At 32.4% G+C, this 20,723-nt stretch overlaps 1 long non-coding RNA gene across 1 annotated transcript in view; it reads left to right on the top strand.

Moving 5' to 3' along the window:
* Window positions 1-940: 940 nt before the first annotated feature.
* Window positions 941-20,723, top strand: part of LOC118910414 (uncharacterized) — a 202,049-nt gene continuing 182,266 nt past the window's right edge. Inside the window, exon 1 of the long non-coding RNA XR_008997443.1 lies at window positions 941-5,306. This is a non-coding gene — a long non-coding RNA (uncharacterized LOC118910414). The remainder of the gene's footprint in view (window positions 5,307-20,723) is intronic.

Here is a 20,723-nt window from a genome sequence, read left to right as displayed (position 1 = left end):
CTTTTGGTTTTTATAGATCTTCATCAATTTGGAGAAGTTCCCCTCTTTTCTTAATTTGTAGAGTATTTTTATCATGACTGAGTGTTGGAGTTTGTCCAATGCTGTATCTTCTGTGTCAATTAATGTGATCATATGATTTTCTTTCTTTCTTTAGTCTGTTGATATGGTCGATTACATTGTTTGATTTTTTAAAGCATGTGCCAAACTTGCATTCATGCAATAAATACCATTTGGTCATAGTGTATAATTATTTTTATATATTGTTGAATTTGACTTGTTAATAATTTATTGAGGTTTTCTTGTGCCTATGTTTATGAGAAATACAGGTCTGTAATTTTCCTTTTTTGTATCTAATTTTGGCATTAGAGTAATGCTGGCCTCATGAAATTAGTTAAGTAGCATTCCTCTGCTTTTATTTTGGAAGAGATTGTTGAAAACTGATATAATTTCTTCCTCAAATATTTACAAAAAATCCCTTGTGAAACTATTTGGGTCTGGTGAGTTCTTCTTTGGGGATATAGGGCTATTATATTTCTTCTGCCTGTTTAGATTGTTCTTAATCCTTCTGAAATTATAAAATATACTTGATAAAATGCTTACAGATATTCCTACAAATAGCAGAGTTATAGATCTAGAAAATGGAGTGAAGCAGGGAATGGTTAAAAAAACCTTACAGTGGTAATACGTCATTTTTGAAACTTTAATTAGTTTAATAAGAATAGGTTATCTTTCCATTGCTTAAATGTGTTTTTTTTTTTTTTTAAATTGTATGGGTGTTTTGTGACTGTGTATACCTCCAGTTGCTACTCAAGGTAAGAAGTTTAAAGAAAATTATTTCTATCTTGACAGTTATATGTTATACTATGTTTTATTTTAAATCTGTATATGATCTTCCTGGAAAATGTCTACTTAGTCATTTTAGATATTTTCTTATAATACTTTGAGTTGTTCCATGATCATACATACTAAATTTACATTTAACATTAATTTGAAATTATTTCTTAATGTTTTATGGCTATTCTCATTAGGAAACAGGTATTCAAAGGACTGTGTTATTATTAGTATATCATGCTCAAAGTGAAGACTACTGTCGTATGGTTTGTAATTTACTTTGGAGTAATAATGGGTTTTTGTAAAAAATGGACATAGTGATGATGTCTTGGATTTTATGTTTAAATGTTGGCATTTCAAGAGATATATGTCTTTTTGCTCTCAACTAGCATGAGAAATAATGAGAGAAATGTTTACCAAAAAAGATGAGAAACTAACAACCATAATTTTACACAAGCAATGATAAATTTAGAGACTTTAAGACAATGACATCATGAAGCTGTAGAGTGACAAAAAAATGTCATTTTTCATGATAGTGTCTTTCACAGTAACTTGTTTATTATAAGTGCTTGAATAAGTGATAATTATCAATATTGTCATAACATTCTGTCACAGTCACAAAACCACTGACCGTTACCATGTCAGCATTTTGAAGTGCTCAACAAGCACCATGCCATTCTCTTTAGGGCTGGCTGTCTGCTTTCAGTTTGCTTAGCAGACTCTCTGAGGCATGAGCTCAGGGGCTGTTTCTGTATCCCACATGACACTTAGCCCAGTGCCCCACACAAGATCAACATTAAATAGAATTTTGGGGACAGTGAGAGAATCAAAAGATCAATGACACTTCCCATCCATATGCCAGCTGTGGGAATTGTTGCTAGGTAAAACACTATCTCATTGCAGCAGTGGTTTCAATATCCTTTTCCTTACCATTTCTGCTTACTAGCTTGCTACTGGCTGTGTCTTTTCCCCTCTACTAACTTTACATGGAGACCTTATTGGCTCTTAAATATAGGTTGATAACCTAATCAACTGCACAGCTATCCCATCATTATTCCCAGGTTCTGCCCAAACTCTGGGAAGTATTATACCAGTGTACACTAGGGAGGGGGCATCTTGGGGCCATGTTAGAACTCTACCTGCACAACAGCAAAAGTATTTGTATTCTAATCCATTTCCTATCTTATCTTGCTGCTTCCAACTTCATGTAAATTGAGTGTCCATCCCTTAACTATCTGGGCAACTATGGTTTCCCTTGAGGATGTTCTGATTAACCTTTGACTTTTTTATCTTATCTGAGACTTGTTTATCTGAAGTCTCACTTCATTTACCTTTACCCAGACTTTCTTGCAAGGCACTCACATTTCTTTTCCTTCTTCCTTTACAATCTTTTCCCTGTGTAACAGTTATTTGAACTCCCCGCTTTCAAAGACTAAATTTTTTTGCTTCCAACTCAATATAAAAATTTTTTTCTAGTCCCAGGCCTTGATTGTAAATTCTGCATTCATCAAAACTCTCTTACAAAATCAAAAGCTTACATACCATTTTTTTTTGTCCTAAAGGAAAAGCTAGGTACCTATTTGTTACATAATTCTTTTTGAAGTCTGCATGTTTAGCACACACATACTATTATATTGTTTACCAGACAATGACTTAAGTACAATGTTACTGTTCAAAATATGAATATAAGAAGTATCATGGAAGAGTGGCAACTGCATTTTATATTTTCTTTCATTTTTAACACCATACATGGCTTTTATATAAAAGTCTGGCATGCATTTAGTTTTTTCTCTTTTCCAAAAAATGTGAATAATGTACACTTCCTTCATAAATTACATGCAGTCTTGTACAAAATCAAACACCTGAGTATAGAAATAAATTGTATTCTAACAATAAGATCATTTTTCACTCCTTTTTGCTTAGTCTTTCTATGAGTGTGCTCAGGTTGCCGTAACAAATGCCACAGACCTGATGGCTTAAAGAAATGTATTTTCTCACAATTCTAGGAGCTAGAAGTCCAAGATAAGGTGCTGGCAGGGTTGTTTCTTCTGATCCTCTCTCCTCAGCTGCAGATGGACTTCTTCTCTCTGTATCTTCACATAATCTTCCCTCTGGGTATATCTGTGTCCTAATCTCTTCCCCTAAAGCCAGTAGTCATGTTGGATGAGGGCCTGCCCTAATGACCTCGTGTAACTTAATCATTTTTTTAGAGTCCCTATCTCCAAATGTAGTCACATTCTGAGGTACTGGAAGTTAAGACTTCAACATACGAGTTTGAGGGGAGGGGAACACAATTCGGCCCATAGCACTCAATGTGAACTTCCTGTTTTGTGCATAGATGTCTAAAGAGAAGAAAGGAATGCAAAATTCCATGTAAGAGAAGTACTTACTCTGCTGAGATGAACTAATGCTACTTCAGGACCACCATTTAAAGCTAATGCAGAAGTACATGTAGCAAAGCGATTATGGGTGATCATTTTCTTGGTAGATTGTAATAGACCATTCAGAGAAAAGTGTTGAATATTTTCTTGGATTGAAAGAAAGGGGTACAAAAGGAACCATTTCCCAGCATTTTATTTGATTCCATAAGAATTCTGAGCATTGTAGGAAGCCAGATCCAATGAGAATCTTAGGGGTTTATGCATGTATTACTTTCAGAATAGGATAGTAACTTGTCTGTTGTAAAATATTATCTTGACATGCATTTTTAATGAATTGGGTCTTTCAGGTATGTCCACCCATAAACCTGATAGTTCAACCTCTCTATAACCATCTTCACTACTTCCTTTCTGAGGAAATAACATTTTAATATAAAATTACCACTTTTGTAATTTAGATCTCTGATTTCTAAGATAAAACAGACATATCATTTGGGGGCAGGAATGGAAGCAAAGTAAACTTCTGCTTAAAGAAGAAACAACTTTGTGAAAAAATACCTGGACATAGTTTTACAGTACTTCAGAAACATTTATTTTGTGCTTATCTTTTGACTGCAGTGTGAACCAGATTAGTTATGTTAAAAAGAAGAAGTCCTATTAGGTATCTACCCTAAATGAAAAGACATCTTCCATCCCAATGCAGCAAGAGAAACTAAATAAAAAGGGTGTCTTCTCTCACTCTCATTTTCCATTATTAGGAATTTGGTAAGGTGTAAGAATAACTTGGTGATATCATGTTATCCCCCTCCTCTCTCTTCCACCTGTTGAATGACTTGCTGATTTATTTTGTCCACATCTGCAGTGTTTGGTTCCCATCTGGTATGAGATAGATCTCAGTTATCGGGTCTCTTCTGCTTGCTACATCTGTTAATTTTGATTATTTCTTAAATGGTAGTTCCTTAACTAACTTCTCTTTAGTATCCTTTTCATTTTAGACTACTAGTGGGCAAATTTTAATGTTTTACAACTCAGAATATGATTTTTACACTCAGGCTAATAGCTCAATTGGCTTAAAAATTTAGGAAAGGTAAATTGGGCCACTTGGTACTTTTTCATATAAGGAAAACAAACTACTTGTGTGCTTCAGTGTTGTTTCTGGAGGAACTTTCCAGAATATTAAGTAGTCAGCACTAACTCTTAGAATGATGTGAATGATGTGCGACTGACTCCCCAGTCCAACTTTCCATCTAGAGGCTGGTATCGAAGAAGTTGAAGCTGGGGTGAATGGGTGCCATCATTGTTCTTAGAGGTGGACGGTAGAGGCCTTGTTACTGCTTTTTAGCAACTTTAATGTTAATTTGAAGACTTTAGGTTATAATTTCAAAGAAATGTATCAATCCATGTTACTTGCCAATCTCAGTTCTCCTCCATGATATACAAAGATCATAAAATTATCCCGAATTACCATATCCAAATGCTAACAACAAACTACCTATACACCATGAGGAATAGGGTTAAATTTTGCTCTTCAATGACAAATCCCAACCAGGAACAGATTTCAGCCAGGCAGCTAGCAGAGCTTGCCGGGTGAACTGCACAGGCCATGGTGGGTGCAGAGCTCAGAGCCGGAAAGCAAACAGCTGCTGTAGCCTGATTTGAGTTAAAATAGTGTGAGTGTTTAGTCTGGCGCACGGCTTCAGGGGAGATTGGCAGCTGGGTCAAACAAAGTCCTTCCATTGGCTCTCTTCCCAGGCAGCTTCTGCTAGTATTTAGGTACTAGTGCAGTGTAGGGCCCTTTTCTCAAGCAAAACCTAACATCTGACCGCACCCTCTTTGCTTTTCCCCCCCCCCAAAAAAAAAAAGCTTCTTTTTCCCTCTTTCCTTAAGATAAATTCTCCAGTAGACAACCTCTCCCACTAATTGTGTATTAGCAATGTATTTTATCTTGAGAGCTGACGCACTGGGCTCTCAATGTGGTGTGGAAGGCAGCCTGTTACAGTGCTGGATTCATAAAAGGGCCTTTATGGTTCGTGAAAAAATATCTGTGTGCTTAGGCAGGAAACTTTTTGATCTGCAGAACAGCCAGAAGACATCTAGGTAAGGCTACGTATCAAACCTACTTTTTGGGGGAAAAGTTGAGCAGAGAGAATGATTCGTCGCCATCGACGTGAGTGTTGAGTGCGGTGCATGTTCACTTTTGTTAGAAGTTTAAAAGGTACTGACTATTGTTTGCTTATTTTTTGTTTGTTTGTTTAAGTTTTAAGGGAATACTGTAGTCTGCATTTTCACAATTTTGTTTTCTGCTGTTGAACTGATTATAGTGGATATAGAGTTTTATTATATAGCAAAATCTTTGTAAACTGCCACAGAAAGAAAGTGTATTTAGAAGGGAAATTGACAAGTTTTAAAGAGTAATTGTACAATCATTTGAGGACAGAAGAACACTGCATTAGACTAACAAGGGTTTAATTACCAAAAAAAGTTTAATGTTGCTTCGGAAGGAATATTAAGTAAGTTGTCTTTGTCTCTTACTTTTTAATTTTAGTCGCTGATTTAGCCTGTTGGGTCACATTTTTTGTTAGTGCTGAAGTCTGCCATGAATCCCTAATGAGGCCCCTTTGCACATGATTTTGGCACTTGGCCAAAATCAACTTCCCAGCGGCAAGCTTTCTCTAAAGAACCTGAAGCAATTTTTTTTTTTTGATTAGAAATCATGTCTGAAAGCTGCCACAACCAGTTGTGTAGGCATGTCAAAATGACTTTATACAGTAAATATGAAACAAGCATTTGAAAAATTTTTTCCTCATATTGTTGCTTTTATCCTTATGAATTCCTGCTTGCAGCCACCTAAAATACATTAGAACAACATCGGTCTTAAGGAAGATATACTGTTTTTTTTTGTTTTTCTCAGCAGACCAGAGTAGGGGTGGTCATCTCATTGAAACACATACAGTACGAAAGGGTTATTCAAAACACTTCAGGATAAATAACAGATGAATTCTTAAAACTGTTAATCTCTGTAAGTAATACTCAGTGAACAGTAAGTAAGTAATGAAGTTTTCTAGAAGTTTCGTTGTGCACACAATTAAGCTTAACATTTTTTAAATGGGACTTTTGTGCATTTTAAATAACATGGCATTTGGGATTCTTAAACATGTTAACATTTACATAATTTTAAAAAGTTATGAATACCTTCGTATTATTTCTAACAAATGTTTTAATAGAAATGTTTGGTATATAAACTAAATAATTAAATAATTGTATTTAATTGCTATTTGCAATAAAAAAGATGATTTTTCCTGAAAGAAATCCTGAAGCTCAAAGGCACTGGGACCCAGTTTTTGGAACTATTCATTTTGTTTTTACTGCAGCTGAATTTTGTCACATAGGCCAATATGTTATTTTATACTCTGGTATTTTAAGAGTTAAATTCACAAGTTTCAATGAACTACTATAGTAATCAGATATTAAAAACCTTAGATTTTATATAGCCATTTGCAGCAATATCTTTAGACATTTAAAAATAGATACACTGCAGAGTATTTAGTAGCAGAGCAGTAGGATCTCGGTTGCTCTGTTTTCTTTTTAAGAAATCCTATTATCACTCTCCTAAATGCTGTTTTGCCTTATGTAGTAGTCTATAGTATTCTAGGGTGAAACTTAATTTTTTACTTTAAAGTAGTCATATTTCTCCTTAAAACATTGTTGGGAACTTGATTTGTTCTCCTTCAAAGAAAAGTGGTTAGAGCTGTTTTAGTAGATATGTTTTTCATATATTTATCACTATGCTTATCTTCCTTTTATTATTACACATTGTAAAATGCTGCTAATTTGGGTCACAGGAAAAAGTGAAAATTAATGTTAAGGACATTTCAGCATTAGAAAATGCATCTTTATTTCCTTCAGATCAGTTTATGTCTACATACAATTTATGTATATGTAAAAAAAATTTTTGTATTACTATTGACTGAATTATGATATGTATAGACCTTGCTATATTAATTGCATTAAGGCATGGAGTATTTGAAATTATCTTATCCTCAACATTAAAATAGACAGAAAAGTCTATTTCTGGGAAAAGTCAATACATATTTTCTGTTTATGGAAATTTACCTGGATAAGTTCTATACTTCATGTGAATTCACAGTTGAATTCTCATTTAATGTAGTCTTTGGTATTTTCAAAAAAGGAGTAAATATGTAAGGTAGATTTCTCAAAATTTAGATAAAACGGGAACATTTTATCATTTACTATTACCAAACAGGTGTAGGAAAATAAGATAGCTTGTCTTATTCATTACAATTCTTGCTATAAAACTACTTTTGAATTTTATTTTTATTTTAATCTAAACCCTCATACACATAACATTGTCTTCTGTATTCATTTGTTGATTACTTTTTAATAAAATTACTCATGTGCAATTGAAAGAATATACTGAAAAAATGTCTCAACTTAAAATTTTGGGTTTTTTTTTTGTTGTTGTTCGAGGACATAGGAAAGTAAATGCCATAGAAAATAGACCTTTTAGAGTATGCAGATACGTTAGTTTGTGGGTCCCGAAGAAACTTAATTGTACCCTATTACAAGTATTTTTGAGTTCAGGTAGAAACCAGAAAGTATGAGAAAAATTTCAGTTATACTCTATATTCTTTATTGAAAAAGCCAAGAAATTTACTTTCTTTTGCTGTAGCTATGATTTGTAATTGAGTATTTCAATAGTGTAGTGTTGTGGGCAGAATTATTAGCTAATTTTCCTTGGGATCATAAATACAAAACACTCATTACATTTTCTTCATTGAGTCATTGTCTTAAAACAATATCTAAATTTTAATTGCTTTTATGAAGAAAAATATTACAATGTTTTGTTAAACTTATTCTATTTGTGAAGAACAGCTTGAGTAACCTGTTTCATTCATAACTTCTCCCATTCTTTTAGAAATATTAAAACCTAGTCCACTTTACAAGTGGAAATGTCTTCACTCCTCAGAAAAAGTGAAATTCATTCATATTTGTCATTTTAGATTATGGGCCTTTAACTATCTTTAGTGTGACAAGGTTTTTGTTTATTTCAATTATGCAATAGGCATATAAAATGCTTTCTTTCCCTCAGTTAAAAAGACTTACTAAATAATTAAGTATCAACTTTAATTCTGTATTGAAAAGAAACCTTTGAAATTGCTGTATTTTACCCATAATTTTTTAAATGTGAGAAGTGTTTACAGCAAGGCATTTTTGATGAGCATTTCATCATTTAAATGAAATGCTTTGTTCTAAATGGCCTAAATTCCAGCAATGAGATTAATGTATTGCTACGTTAGATAGAATATAATTATTAACTTTTGGCACAACTTCAGTGACCTCTGCCATAAAAGATTAGTATATGTGGGATGATCTTGGATTTACAGTAACAAAAGTAAGCTAAGTAGAGCATGTGAGACAACCACCTTTGTTGTTTTAGAGAAAGTATGTGCTAAAATAGAAGAAGACACTTCTCATGTAAACTGCTGATAATATTTTGTAATTTCATTAATACAATAAATCTTGAACATTAAAAAATAAAATACAATTTGTAATGCATTTTAATAAGACTTTTCCCTTAGAATTAATTGCAGTATTTTATTTTATAAGATGAAAAGCTGTTATATTTTCAAGCAGCCAATATGTAACTATAAATTAGATAACTGAGTAATTTTTTAAATGTCATAGTTTAACTTAAATACAATTGAATATTATTCTCTTCTCCTATTTTAAGTCTTTTTCGTATAAAAGAACAGTTGATTTTCACTTGTTGCATTTTTTTTACTTAATATTGGTTTAACTTTTCAATTGTCATAAAGTAAATATTGCTATTTGATATAGTTTTTAAACATGGTAGGGTTTATTTTACAAGCACACTGATTATTATATATTTAAACATTAGTGATTTCTGTCTTACTGTATATTCTCTCAAAGTTAAGATCAGCAAAGGGCTCTCTTTTTTTGGTACTCAAATATTTTCCTAAAAAAAAAAACAACCCCAAAAAACCTGAGGTTTTTCTTGTTTATGTGTTCAGGTTGTCAACCTGAGTATCTGCCTACTGAGATATCTGTCTTGTGAACATTAGGCTGGAAAGAATAGTAGTAATCTCTACATTTGTTCTTATTCCATATTACTCTGAATAAGCAAAAAATGAGTTTTTTTATTGAAAGGCAGTCTATATATGAATCAGTATAGATCGCATCACATCTGATTTAAAGTACTGAATATTCAGCGTAAGTGGTCTTTTATGTTTGTGTATTTATTCTAAATATTTGATTGTTATTGGTTTTAAAGGCTTACTAATTTATAGAAAATATGAAATGTCATCATTTGCTTAAAAAACTATTAATATTTACTAATTTTATATTTGCTCCCACTTTACTATTACTAATATGTTATTACTAATAGCTCTCTTTAAAAATACTGTGAGGCAAAGTGGTACCTTACTTTCCATTTCTCCCTTGCTAAAGTAAGAGGTCAACAAGTGTAGGGAGGGAATTCCTGAAAATATTTCAAAAAATTTTTCTCTTCCATGTTTATCAACTACTTTACTATTTGCAGAGATTTTGAAAGGAGTGATTGTATTTTTCGAGTATTTATATAAATGTGAGGAATACATGGGCTTTGTAGGCTTACGTTTAAAAACCAAAATAGAAAATAAGATTGAGATTAATGACATGGTGTATTTTTATAGCAACTAATTACATCTTGCTATTCATACATAAACAAACTGGAAAGATAGACAGCCGGCCCTGAGAGCAGCATTTGTTTTCTTTTCATTTAAGAACTGCTAAGAAAGTGGTGGCAAAGGTGTGGCTGAGATCCAGTCTGTAGGATCTGTGGTGCGCCAGGCCCTGGGCAGTCATCTCCTGTATGTAAGTCCCCACGTCTTGCTTCAGAGCTCCATATCCCTGACCTCAGAAGTTTTGACACAGAGAGGGGTTGCACCAGGACACACCTATTATTGCTGTTCACTGAAGGTTTTGTGACGGGGGTTTCTTTGGCAAAAGCAGTGTTCTCTGTATGGTGTTTTTTTTAAAATCACAGTTTAGGTAGGTCAGCTCAGTTGGCCAAATCAGCGTAATAACCTGGCTAACTCAACCTTAGCAAGGTTAATTCATCTTTCATCCCCCCCAAGCCTGGATTGATTCCCAAAGAATGTGGGCAGTTATGTTTGAAATGTTGAGTTGCTCAAAACTCTACAACATGTATATTCTACTTGTCAGTTAATCAGCTGTGCACTGTATTTGAAATAGTATATATCAATATACATGGTGTATCCAAAATATTTAAACATGATAGGAGGAGTTATTGCCCTGAAATTAAACTTGTGATATTAACTTTATTCTAATTATTTTTGAGATGTCATCTGCAATTTACTTTTTAAAGCATTCCTTTTACAGTTTTTTGATTACATTCTTCATGAGGCATGATTTAGATTTGTATTTTCTGTGAGTAGAGCAATTTTTGAAAAACATATGTATATTGCCATTGCCTGTTTTGTGGAATTCTAACCTGGTCACATGTTCTTTCCTCTCTATTCCTAGTGACCATTCATTAATATTCTCCAGAGATTTTTTTTTTTTTTTTTTGGGCCAACAGCCAAATTTAGATACATTCAGGTATCTGGACATTCAAAATGGTTGATGTACAGAAAATTCCAACTCAGGCATGATTTAGCTAACTAAAACATCTTTGATTGTCAGGAAATGAATCAGCAAGGATGTAGAAACAGAATGATTTCTCATTTTGCATATGAAACAGCAATAATCAGTTCAGAATATTTATAGAATGATAACATTTTTCTATTGACATATTTTGTGCCAATAAATTTCATTTAGAAACTGTTATTTGTTACTAAAAAGCAGTAATTGACTTTGGTAATCAGTAGTTCAAAATGCCTGATATAAGACAAAGGGCTGATTTATTGAATGAATAGGTGTTAGATAAAATGTAAGCTATCAGGCTACCTCATATCTGGAATTTATTTAATTTTTGATACTCAGATCATTAAATATGAATGTAATTATATTTGCATATTTTCCACTTCCAGATGTGTACCTATGAAATTTGTTCTCTTCTCTTAGATAAGTAAATAACTTGAGAGTAATCACATATCTTCCAATCAAAAGTTTCCATTTTCAATCTAAAAGCCTACTACTCAAGATCAAGCTTGCAGTAGCTAAATCACATAAAAGCCTGGATTAATAGTGAGATGAGATTATGTAGTCTAAAAGGAAATTATATATAAAGCACAGTTATTTACTAGCATTTGTGCAGTCAGAACACACATTGCATTGCAGATAGAGCTTCTCACCTCTCACTTAAGAAATATGCAATTAAAAGTAATTTACAGATGTGCAAGGGCACAGCTGCCTTCTGCTGACTACATCTTGTAGAAATGAGCTAAATTATAATGGGTTTTAAAGTCACTACGTTTTAATGGTTTTTAAATTGGATTGGAAGCATCATTACTAGTTTTACTAGATGATGGGAATTAATACTTAGGAGTACCTGGGACAGTTTCTGGTTAGGTGGCAGCAGAACCATTAAAATATCAGAAATTATAACCAGACCAAAATTTACAGCAAGTTTGCAGAAATTTATTACTAAGTGTGTAGAACCAGTCTATGTACTCTATGTATTTGTGGGGACATTTATATTACATGTTTCTTAAGTGCATGCAAAATGATTCAGCTATAGCTGGTAAGTGCGTGTCTGTGTATGCATATGTTTACAAGATGACGTGTATGTGTGCTTGTATGTGGAAAAGATTGTTATGTTTTCTTTGTCTAATGACAAGGAAAGCATCAAGAGTAAGACGCAGATACACTGGTAAAAATAGGGAATACGGGTAAACTTTTTTTATGTATTGGATTATAAACAATGGCCACGAACCTACATTTTTGGAAAATCAGCTTTTAAAAGAAATCTTAATTTATTAATTAACATCTAATTTAATGTTAATCCTGCATTTCACTTGGCATTACTTGGTACTACAATAGTGGTAAACTATTATTAATACTGTCCCAATAGGTATGGACCTGTTCATAACCCAGTTTCCTTGGGTTTAAAACTAATGTCCTTCTTTGCAGCTAGGACAAGCCAAGTTTTTCTGAAACTCTTCTGGGAAGGCAAGTTGATGGGTAAAGGAAGAAGGGGGAGTAAAAGGTGAAGGATTGCATTGGACCAGGGAATTAAAGAGCTTTAACCCTGTGGAAGCTTAGAATACAGTATAATCAATCCATTAGTATTTCACAATAATTTACTTTTCTAAGACCATTACTAAAAAAATTCCAAAAATTTGACCATGAAGGTAATTAGAAACTGACTTACTGGTTTCAACTATACTGATGGAACCCTTTATCTATCCTGTCTACAACATTTTTTCAAGTGAATGACTCCTGCCATTGGAAGTGTGGTACATGACCAGTCTCTGATGCACTGCTTTAGACCTGTGCTGGGTTCTTCACAATCTCATCTCACTTAATTCTTAAATAAAGGTGAGAGTAATTATCCCTATAAATAAAGGTGAGAATAATTTTCCCTATTGTACAGATGGAAGGCTCTGAGTGCTTAAGTAACTTTCCCAGTTTCAGGTGTTAAAGGTGCTTCTAGCCCTTTGCTGTTATCCACCGTACTACATATTTAATGATTTGACCTTGAGCACATGAGGAACATTAAACATAACCCTCTGACTTACATGCTTTTTAAAAATAATTGAATAAACAGAGGTCTAAAAATATTAAAATTAGCCATTATTGGAGAATAGTTGAGAGATACACAAGTCCTTTATAAAGCAGGTACTTTTAATATGTGAAGTACTTTTAATATTGCTCTAAGTTAAGCAGTAGCCAGTGAGCAGTAAAACACTTTTGGTCATAAGCAGTTTTCTCCAGAAAAAAAATGACAGTGTATTTATGGTCAAAGATTGCATTTCTAATATGAGGCTCTTTTGCACATCAATGGCTTAAAACATTAGGAGCTTGGAGCACACAGTCAGTGCTCTCTAGCCCTGCTCTATTACGGCATCTCACAGAAGCCAAGACTCAAAATCCCTCCCAAAGTGCATCACTGTTCTAAAATAGGTGTTTCCCACTAGGCGAAGGTGTCTCTTTATTTTATAATTTTTTCATATCATAGGCTGTACAGAAACTTATAAACCACTTGTTGGTAACTATTTTAAACATTTGGCCTCTAACTTCTGTTGATAGTACTAAAACTTAAAAGAAATGAAGATATGGGCATGAAATACTTTTTATAAAATTGTTTATTTTATTGCAATTAAGTTTCATGTAATGCTGGATATAATGATTCAAAATATTTTGATGAACACTGAAAAATTTTATTCAAAATCGCTTTACCAATACTCTGATATTTGATTCATTAGCTTTTAGAGCTGTGATTATTAAATGTTATTTATTTAATTATTTATTCTCTGCAGGAGAAAATGGTAACTTAGATGGGGAAAAAATGGCTGGCCTTTCTGCTCATGTTAATGCACTAGGGCCTGAAGAGTTGGCTTTTGAATTTTGTATTCCTTCCTCTATATAAGGGCCTCTTACTCTGTAAAGTCACTTATATCCAACTTGCAATTATTGTTTTACTTTTTAGAAAATTTTAGTAGTATGGAAATGTAATAGAAAGGGGATTCAGCTTCATTGCTTAATGTAGAAAAAACTAATGAAAACTACATATAATTGCATATAAACTTATTCATGAATGATTGTTTCTGTGAAGCCATATTATTATTATAAGTTTTTAGTTCCTAATTTCATCTTTGATTTATATTCTAGGGCATGCTGATCCTTTAATAAGTTTCAGTGAAATGTCTACTTAGCAACCTTCCTGAAAAATTGAAGATAGTCCTTCATATTTTTTCTTCATAAGACTTAAAGTACTTTGTTTTATGGAGATATTTAACATGCATGTCAATTCTTAAGTATACAGCTGGATGAATATTTTACATATGTATATGTATATGTATACATAATCATATGCATATATATATGTAATTATGTCACAAGCAGGGTATAGACATTTCCAGCACCCCAGAAGACTAAAGACTATTTCATGCCCTGCTGATAACTATCATTATAGATAAGGTTTACCATTTTTTGATTTTGTATAAATAGAATCACACAGCATGTATGCATTTTGTCTGGCTTATGTTTTTCAACATTTTATCCATGTGATTTCCCCATTTGCATGTATCAGTAGGTTGTTCTTTTTTATTGCAGCATAGCATTTTGTTATGTGAATATGGCACACATATTTATCCACTCTTTATATTTAGGTTGTCTCCAGTTGTCTTTTTGCAAAATTTAAAAAAATGTAAATCTGGTGCTAAAAATGTGATAGCATGATTAGTTCACATGGTGTGTGTGGGGGGTCACAGAGAACACAGTGTAGCTCAGAGAAGACAAATAGGGACTCTGTGCCATTTTACTACTCTGATGGACAGTGACTGCAATGGGGTATGGGGAGGAACTCAATAATAAGGGTGAATATGATAACCACATTGTTTTTCTTGTGAATCCTTCATAAGAGTGTACATCAATGATACCTTAATAGTAATAATAATAATAATAATAAGTGATAGTTTTTCTCTTGAATAGATGAAATATGAAAATAGGATCATTTAAATTAAACCATTAAAGACAGTACTACCTTTATATATGATAACTGACTCATGCATTTTGAACCATGAGAAGCAAGTTTTCAATATTACTGAGTTATGAAAGGAAATATTTTCTGAAAATAAAAATTAGTATTGTATTATTCTAAATAGATGCTGATGAAGTATTCCTGAAATATTTCAACTTTTAACCATTATTCCTTTGCTCTTGTTATTTGTTAAATGTATGCAACTAAAGTTGTAAGTCAACCTAAATACACATATTTTAACTCAATTACCAATTCATTTTTTTAAAAGTCCTTTTAGATTGCTGAAATTTTCTGGTGTAAAACAAAACAAATTAAGCCACTGTCTTTGACAAAGAATAATTTGGAATGATTCTGAACATATTTAAACTCAAATTTCATGTATGAGCAAAATATTCAATATTTTGATGGTAAGGATAGAGATTTATTTGAAAGTAACATGAATGATTTTAGAGATATTTTGGTTATCATTTTCTGTGTTATTTTTGATAGTGTCACAGTTCTTATGACTCTATATTAAAAATTAAGATATTTTACTGTACTAGGAAAATACAAACATTACTGATAAAATTGAAAAGGTCTTTATTTTAGAAAGCAAAAGAATATATTATTTAGATATTGTTAACTCACCTATTGAGTTTTTTCCAAGCTTCTACTGAGTGCATCCCCCAAGTGCTAGTGAATATATTTATTATATTGGTTATATTGATAAACAGTCTGGGGTTGTCATTTGGGTATTATTTACACTAGCTAATAAGCACTTCTTTAAATAAAATAAGTAACATAAAGGTAATATATTGAAACGTCATTTACAAAGCCCTTTCATGTAATATACACACTAAGTATCACATTGCCCCACCCCCATCAGTGAAATTAGCAGTTTCTTATAGCTAGTAAAGATGGATCTATAACCTGTACTGGGTGGGATTTTTTCCCCACTCTAATTCTTCTTCTATTACAAGAAACTAAGTATCTCTAAATAATGGAACCCCATTTAAGAGGTCCAGGGTGAACAAGTAGTTTACTAAAATTTTCCAATTATTTTAAGAAACAGATTTTATTTTTACTTATTGCACTAAAAAAAAATCCCTTATCAATTTATCAATAATAAATAATAAGCAGTTTGTTTTCGCAGGCTTCTTGGGGGTTATATTTTAAAGGCATTATACCCCTAAAAACAGTAATACCACTTTGGAGTATTTTTGTTTTTAAATAACCAATTCTACTTTGGCCAAGGTCAATGATGATTGTTATTATTTTTGACAACTATACAATAGCTGATAACGATTCCATTTCTGACACCAGCTGGCAGTAAGCTTCCCTCTCAGATGAATTCATAGATGGCCAATTCAAAGTCAAACATGTAATAAACACTACAAAATTCCACTGCTGTGCTTCTGCTTAATTAGATTTATTTACATCTAATAGGAAGAGAAGACCATCTTTCTGCAGTGCTTTTTTTCCCCATAATTTTACCTTAGGTATTAAGTACATTTTAAAAATGTGTGCAATGTCTGAAGGACTCCAGATAAACAAATTAATGTTGATATTTTAAAAAGTACTAGTTTGTTGTGCTACTATGCTATGTATCTTTGGCTTTGCAAAAAATATGGTTGACTTCAGAGTATCATCCTTTTCAACTGAGGATGTCACCTTGTAGCAATTGGCCTTTACTGACCCATGAAAATGGATGGACTCATTCTGATTTCAATATGGAGAATGTTAGGTTCACAGCTCATATTTGAAAACAGCAGAAGGAATCACCTTGGAGGAAGAAGCTGATTTTTAAAAACAAATGTTTATTTACTTTCAGTTCATCAGAAATAGGTAGAGGTCAGGAAGGAAACAACTGCAGAATTACTTCAGTATACTTTAAAGTGCCTCCCCTTAGGTATCCTTGTCTAACTATGATGAGTTTATGGCCATCTCCTCATGAAGAACACATTGAACTTTTCCCTAGAATTATTTTTTTACTCCTCAGTTAACACAAGCCTATTTTTGTAATATTTAAGCAATTCTTTAATAGTACTTAGTTCTTCAGCCCTTATTTCTGCTTTCTTGAAATTCTGTTTTTTTGCTTCAATATAGTTGCTATAAAAAGTAACCATGGTCATCAAAAATAGTATTAGAATTCACAAAATTGTATGCTTTACAGATATGCAAGTAAAAAATATAATATATGCATATATTGATTAGTATTAGTATTAATATTTATAATAGAATATGTGTATATGTATGTATGTATATATAGTAAGATGAACTTAATTCCTGGAAATTATTTTATGCTTTAGAATTTTTATCTGGAATAGTGTAAACCCCAGGTTATTTTTGGTGGGTATACAAAATCTCCAGGAGAAAACAACATAAATATGACCTTTTATTAATAGTAATTTAGTTTGAAACAGTGATATATATATTCTGAACATACAATTTTTTTATCTGCTACTTTGATACTGAGAGCAAGAAGCAGTACCTTAATTGGTGATCATTTTTTTCCTAGTATATTTTTTGTTAAAAGAAAATTAATTTATAATTAAGTAGAATGAACAGCAGAAAGAGCTAGATATGTTTTTATTTTGTCTAGACCTTGTGGCATGATAAAAGTACATTTCTGACCAACTATGTTTTAAAGGCACAGGACTTACCACAAAAGCTATTTTGCTGTAATCAGAGTTTTTAATATTATTTATCAAAAATTTTATTTGAAGGAAGGAGATATTTTATATTTCTTCTATTTTTCTTGTCTTGTTTGTTAAGAAATGCTAGCTTATAGAAAACTAAATCATGACTCTGGCCAAGATAGACCACAGTGAAATGCAAACCCAGTAAGACAATTGCATATGTGAGGACTGTCCTCCTGCCCTGTCAGAACACTGTATTCCTTATTCACTGTCATTGTCAGCCCTGATGTCGACTGATAGGAAATAATACTTCATTCTGATGAATGACTGATTAGTCATTTGAGTAGTTTAAAAAAATTAAATAGAATTCACATCATAAAAGATTACAAGTATAAATTACCTCATTCTTCTGCATTAATATTGATTACAAAATAAAACCAAATAGTCTTTTAAAAGGAAATGTTGCAAAATGTCACCTTTTACCCTATGTTGTTCTTCCAGTCTCTGATAGATGCTAGTTGTTAGATAAGTGATTCAAGAAAGAAAAGGATGAACAAAGGGCATGGTATATCCATAGGTCATAGTAATACCTACCTAATCCCTGGGAATAATAAAAATTGATCTGCAGTCAAAGTGGTTAGTTAGCCAACTACCTTCTTTGTAATGAAAATACATTTCTGTACCCTTATTAAAAGCAAAAAGTACTTCTGTCCCGTGAAGGTGATAACTTGGTTGGGCATATTGAACAGAAATGAGCCAGCATGAGAGAAATAGAAAATAGGCTAAATTAGATTAACCAAACTAGTAAGGTGTTGTTTTTTAATCGTATGGTTTACTTTAAAAAAAAAAGAAAATCAAATTAAAGACAGCAAAAATGTATTTAAACAACTTTCCATGAAAAATATACTTTTGAATACCATATGGACTGTTGAAAAGATAACTGAATTCAACAAAACCATTAGTTGATATTCTGTGTGAAACCTGCTCTGGCACCCTGTTCCTAGTTTTGTGGCAGAACAGGAACTGCCATATAATAGATGCTCAGCAAATATATGTTAAGTGAATAAATGAATGAATGATTCTAATAAAATGAATATTTTATCCTTAACTGGGTTTCCTTTGCAAAATGGCCCATTTCCCTAAAGAGGGGATGATTCTTAAAGCTGCTTCTGGAGTTCTTATCTTTGGATGATTCTGTTATTTTGCAAAGGAATAGCATCTAGTTAGAACTTCAGTAGCCAGAGTAATCACTGTGATTCTCATTTTCTAATATTATCAGCCAATGAAATTGGCAATTTCTGAGGATCTATATGTGTGGGAACTTGTAATCATTATGGCTTTATCTGGTCCACAAAGAATTAAGACTGTCACCAGGATGCAATAATTTAGTTTAGAATACAATTTAAAAATCAATTAATAACTGAGATGTGAAAACCATACCCAGTTTATTTTTGGCCTCCTGGTATTTTATCGTAGTTAAAACAAATTATTAGTTTTTTTTTCCAAAGCTAATATTGAAGGTTTATGTGTACTTATTTTGGGGACTTCTTTTGGATATGCTAGGTCTAAACCATGTCTTCATAAAAAATGAGAACTTTTATTTCTGCCATTTACAAAGTAAACATGCAATGCATATGTTTATATTTGATTATTAAGAAATCTTAATGTTTAAGCAGGATACATACAGAAATGTTTTAAGTGCCAATTAACTGGTATAGCACATATGTTGAAGCACCTCTTAATTAATGTAGTAAATGAAGCAGATTTCTATTCCTATAAGTATTTTTTCTTTTGAATTAATGGTAACTTCTAAATTATCCAGTTCATAAGTATCATGATTCTCTCATTCATGGCTATTACCTTTGGTTCACTATGTGCCAATTTATTACCAGGAAATTTCTTAACTAATCTTTGGGAAATTTTAATTAATATCAATTTGCTACCAAAATATGCCAATAGTCTCCAGCTTTTTATGGTTCAATTTAGGATTTTTTTGCTACTGGTGCAGATGCAACACATATTCAGTAGAAACCATGCTTCGAATTTTGAATTTTAATTTTTTTCCAGGCTAACAATATGTCCTGGTATATTCCCTTGTGATGCCAGACAGGGCAAAGAGCCGCAGCTCCCAGTTAGCCATGGGATCATGTGCATAGACAACCAATACACTTACAACCATTCTGTACCCAAACAACCATTCTGTTTTTCACTTTCACTACTATATAAAATAAATTATGTAAGATATTCAACAGTTTATTATAAAATGGGTCTTGTGTTGGATGATTTTGCCTAACTGTAAAGGTTCTGAGTATGTTTAATATACGCTATGCTAAGCTATGATGTTTGATAGGTTAGATGTATTAAGTGCATTTTCAACATATGATATTTTCAACCAACAATGAGTTTATCACATTGTAACCCCGTTGTAAGTGAAGGAAGATCTGTATACACTTAGGGGTATGGGAAAACCGAGTGTATAATGATTGAATTATTTTGCTCTGTATTACTAACATGAAATCCATGGCCTTGCCCTTCCTTCCCAGAAAGAAATAAAAAGAAATAAATTGAAGAAAGTGGGGAGCAAATAATTTTAACAGCAAAGATCTTTTTTAAAAACAGTATTAGCAGTTACTATGATAACTGATCTGTTACGATGAGCAGTTACTATGACCTAATGATCTGTACTGGGCTTCTGGAAAGGTAGTTTTTGTTAAAAGAAAGGTTGCTAGACTCAGATTGCTTGAGTTCCTATTCTACCTCTGCCATTTACTAGGTATCAAATATTGGAAAAAGTACCTTCTTTACCTTACTTTTCTATCTGTAAATTGATAATTAGAACTGATTTAATGGTATTTGTTAAATAAAATTGGAATAAACTTTCTTCCAATTAAATGAAGATGTGTAGAACTAAATGCAGATGTGGGAATGCATATGAATGAAATGGGAAATAAATCATGTTCTTTTGAGATGTTAGTCTTTTTTCATGTAATGTCATTGAAAGTAGCATCCAGGTAACCAATGTGTTGTCCCAATGGAGGTTAAAACAGAGCAGAGTAACAAGTTTTTGAGAATATGAGAAAGTAGTGAATGTTCCCTGCTTCACTTGTTTTTCAATCACCATTAACTGGAGGGTGTGCCAGCCTATATTCCATTTATATTTTCTTTTTAAACATTTCTTCGAGGAACCATAAGTGCATTAATTAAAACAGG

This window comes from Manis pentadactyla, chromosome 1 (assembly GCF_030020395.1).
Source record: "Manis pentadactyla isolate mManPen7 chromosome 1, mManPen7.hap1, whole genome shotgun sequence".
Classification (NCBI taxonomy): Eukaryota; Metazoa; Chordata; class Mammalia; order Pholidota; family Manidae; genus Manis; species Manis pentadactyla.
Note: the sequence above shows the minus strand (reverse complement) of the source record. Positions and strands in the feature narration are given on the sequence as shown.